Source organism: Octopus bimaculoides, chromosome 14 (genome assembly GCF_001194135.2).
Source record: "Octopus bimaculoides isolate UCB-OBI-ISO-001 chromosome 14, ASM119413v2, whole genome shotgun sequence".
Taxonomy (NCBI): domain Eukaryota; kingdom Metazoa; phylum Mollusca; class Cephalopoda; order Octopoda; family Octopodidae; genus Octopus; species Octopus bimaculoides.
The window spans coordinates 32,603,633-32,608,612 of record NC_068994.1 but is presented as its reverse complement, the minus strand read 5'-3'; positions in this window follow the sequence as shown (position 1 = coordinate 32,608,612).

Sequence of the window (4,980 nt, the reverse complement as noted above, 5' to 3'; positions counted from 1 at the left end):
CATCACATGAGTCGCATTAGCTATGGATCATCATCAGGTGGGCCGCATTAGACATGGATCATAATCAGGCGGGCTGCATTACATATGGATCATCATCAGGCGGGCCGCATTAAACATCGATTATCATCATCTGGTGGGGCGCACTGTTAAAAATTGCTCAAGGAAATTTTTTGTCAGCGTACCATTCAGAAAATCCTGCGGGCCGCAATTTGTACATGACTGGTGCACACACACACATGTACATACACACGCGTGCACACACACACACACACACACATTTACATTCATACTTACATGCATCACAGACACATTCATGGAGATAGATCCTCCGTTGGTTTCGATGATGACTATTCTAGTTGTTCCGATAACCAAATTACATAGACATGTGAGCCCTTAATGTAATTCTGACGCAAAATCAATATGAGACAGTATGAATTATAGGTACAACCCAACCAAAATGATTCCACAAGTTTCTGACAAACCACAATGCTTGTGTTAGCTCAATGCAATGGTAAAAGACACTTACCTAAGTTGCAAAGGTATGAGATCAAACCAGAGTCTCATGATTGTAAGGCAAACGTCTTCACTACCTGGTCACGCCTGCGCTATACATTCATGCAAATGCACCAACGCGCACACACGCATACATGTCTCCCATGCAAATGGAGTTTCGGGTTCAGTTCCACAGCGCTGTACCATGGGTGATTTTCTAGTTTTCTACTCGGGCTGACCAATACCTTATCAGTGAATTTGGAAACCGGAAACTGCGTGGAAGACCATCGCATACATGTGTGTGTGTGTGTGTTGGAGTGGGGTTTAAATACCAGATAAAAGTGAGAAAAAAGACAGTCGATTTGTTCGACTAAAATACTTTTAGGCGGTGCCCCAGCATGGCCGCAGTATAATGACTGAAACAAGTACAAAACATGAAAAAAAAAACAAGGACGTTTTTCTTATTCTTTTACTACTATCAGTCATTGTGGTCATACTGGAGCACCGTCATCCGGGCTTCAGGCGATTTCATCAATCGCCAGTATTAATGTCATCGGCATTGGAAGGATGAAGGTGAAACTAGACCTAGGTGGCATTTGAGCTCATAATATAAGGGGAGGTAGCCAAATACCACAGGGTATTTTCTCGGGAACTCCAATCCTACCATTTACCTTCTTCGTATTTATTAAGGTATTCGATGGAAACATTTATTGAAACAAATATTGGTAGTATTTTGTACGACGCACATCTTCTCAAATACACACGTCATTGTTTAGTATTCTCTCTTTTACTCTTTTACTTGTTTCAGTCATTTGACTGCGGCCATGCTGGAGCACCGCCTTTAGTCGAGCAAATCGACCCCAGGACTTATTCTTTGTAAGCCTAGTACTTATTCTATCGGTCTCTTTTTGCCGAACCGCTAAGTTACGGGGACGTAAATACACCAGCATCGGTTGTCAAACATATACACACACATACATATATATATACATACATATATACGACGGGCTTCTTTCAGTTTCCGTCTACCAAATCCACTCACAAGGCTTTGGTCGGCCCGAGGCTATACTAGAAGACACTTACCCAAGGTGCCACGCAGTGGGACTGAACCCGGAACCATGTGGTTGGTAAGCAAGCTACTTACCACATAGCCACTCCTGCGCCTATTCGTTCATTTAATGTTTATAGTTACTAATAAATCAGGATAGATCTGATAACGGACAGCAGATTTCATCTTATCACGACCCTAATTTTGGATTAATCATTCCCCTCATCTAGTACATTCAACCACCAAAAAGTTAGGTCTCGCTGTTTTTAGCATGTTTTATTGTTTGATTTATTGTTCCATTGATTATCCACTTTACTGATTCGAAATCTATTGGCGTTTGGGAAATGCCTATTTATCTCTATCCTTGATTGTCGAGCAAAATCAATAGTTGACCTCTTTTTGTTCCTTTTTAATTCTCCAAAGCCAGAGTGATAAAGCGAGTGGCTTATTGGTTGGGATTTTGCACTGACGATCGCAAGATTGTTGTTTCGATTGCTAGACCGGGCGGTGCGTTGTGTTCTTGAGGAAAGCATTTCATCTCACATTGCTGTAGTCCACTCTGCTATAACCCTGCAACTAACTGACGTCCCGTGTATGGAGAATGTCGTGATCCCGGTGACTTACACGCCACAGAAACTGGATGATCAGGTCTACGAATCCTAGAGCACAGGTAATTTCTAGGGGTTGATGACGATGATGAAGCCCAGGGAAATAACAAAGTTCAAGAATAGAAGTACTTCTCTGACCCCCACTATTCCTTCCCATTAGACAAATCTTTCAAAGATTTGTCTGCATATGTCTCACACTAGCGTTCTCTCGCCCTTGAAAATTCTGATAAAAGTGAAGTTTGCAACAGTCATCGGCACAAAAACCCACAAAGGATTTTCGTGAACGTCATACATTTATATCAGTGGATCTCAACTGGGGTCCGTATGTCCCTTGTGGGGTCCATATGAGATTTTGTTGTTAAGATTCATGTGCAATAAATTGCTTATACATCTACAATACAAAAAATATTTTTACAATTTTGTTGTGCAATTCCTAATAAAATTTAATATTAAAAATATAATAGGACTTTTTTAAAACATTGACTGGCAATGGATGTCCAGTAGGATAAAATAGGAATCAAAAGGAACCAGAGGCAAAAAAAAAAAAAAAAAACTCATTGCTAAAACGTCGTCCCAGAAACTAGAATCCTCTGAGAAGATTAAAAACTACTTCAGCTCTGAATAGTCATCGACACTAACCAGAAATACATCCCATGTTAAAGAACTACTTACATATCTGAGTCAGAGCGGCCATTATACAAAAAGATATTAGATTGCATTAAAAAGAAAAAAAAACATGATTCCAATGACTGGCAAACCTTCACAGAAATTTAACGTAGATTTTTCGCTAAAATCTGACACCAGAAAATTTAGAATTTAGAAAACAACCAATGAAACCTAATCTAAAGCTTCGAAATAATCTCGGGATTTTCTCCAAAACCAATAACATTTCCTGTCTTCCTGTCCTACATGTATCGTTCAGATAATAAAACCGGCGGAGAGCGGGTGGGTAGAAATATTGAAGTCAATAAGCATATGACAGTTTTATTGATTTCTTACACTGAGAGAGAAGACCAAGACGTTTCTCGAAGGCGTGTGTCTGTAAAGAGGTGGGGGTGGCAACTACATTCAACTAAATCGATATTGGGAACAGTATTTGATAGATATTCTATCGGCATTGAAATAAAACAAGGAAATTGATGTTGTCACAGGCACGATTTCAGTTCCGATCATCCAAGGGATGTTAACTAAATGCTACAAAACAGAAATACTAAGAAAAAAAAAAAGTATCTAGTCTGGCTTTCTACAGTTTCTGATTCGTCTGTGGTAATTGTATATATATATGTATATATATATATATATTTTCTGAACAAATTGTTGCATGACGAAAATAACGAAGAGAAAAACACACACACATCGTAGTGAATTTCAATATCTTACATTTAAAAGGCAACAGAGTTAGCAGAATACACATACACACACACACACTCACACACACACACAAACACACACACACACACACACACACACACACACACACACACACACACACACCTACATATACAAACAATTACACTCACATACATGTATAAGCAGTCATGGATGTGTGGTTTAGAAATTCGCTTGCAACCACGTGATCTTGGGTTCAGTCCCACAGCACGGAAGCATAAAACTATAAATAGTAGCGCATAGATATTAGGCTAAAAATCCCTTCGGATAGAAAAATTCGAAGGCTGCCCACGTGACTCGAACCCACATCTTCTGTAAGCATGATAGACGTCAGCACTATGTTTGTATGTATGTATGGATGGATAGACAGACGAACGGACGGACGGAAGGAAGGACGGACAGATGGATGATTTTTCTTTGAGTTTATTTAAGTTCTTCTTAAGAGAGTTCAAACCGGCCTCTAACAAAGCAACATGACTTCTTAAGTTAAGAGAGTACTCGTATTTGTAAATATGTGGTTGAGTTGATCTGTTAGTTGAGCTGTCGATGAATTACATCCAAGAGTGTGCATCTATTCACCAAAGAATTTCAGGCATCTATTTACATAATGTATGTATGTACGTGTTTACATATATCGCCTATTAAGTAAACGATGGAAATATCAATAAAAATTATACTCACATGCACACGTTCAAAATATATAGACACTCACAATGAATATGAAGGATCCTATTCACTGGATCCAGTGGAATTAGATGTAACAAAATTATTATTTAATCAATCATTTAAACACGTTAGAAGTTAAAATATTTATTTCAGAAAACATTAAAAAGTTAACAAGAAATAATGATGCGGTACGAATAATTGGTCCGTTACTGAGATTATTGTCATTTTATGTTCAAGCATATATGTCGATAACTCCTGTTTGATTTGGTCTTTGTCTTGTGATTCTTTCACCGTAACACAAGGTCATTATATATATATATGGTAATGTATACATACATATGCATGTATATAAGAGTTTTTATGACTCTATATGTGTTTTTAATATACTTTTTGTATGTTTTTATATGCTTTATATTTTTATATATTTATCTTTTATTTTTTATTGTTATTTTATATTTGTATGTAAATCTTGCAAAATTCATGAATTGAATTTTGTAAATCTCTGAAGAGGCCTAATGAATCATGCATGTATCCCCATTACATCATTTTCATCTACTAATTACTCCAGCGTACTGGAGTTATATACATAGAATGGGGCATGCCAACCTTAGGCCGAAACAGCTGTAAGATTTTGTCCCTTCTCCAATTGCTAGATGTCCATTAAATTTGAAATCTTAATTGTTGATATGACATGGCATGTCATAAGTGTTTGTATATTGTCTTTTTTGTCATTTTGGTTGTAAAATAAACAGATTAATCAACGGAATACAGTGTCTA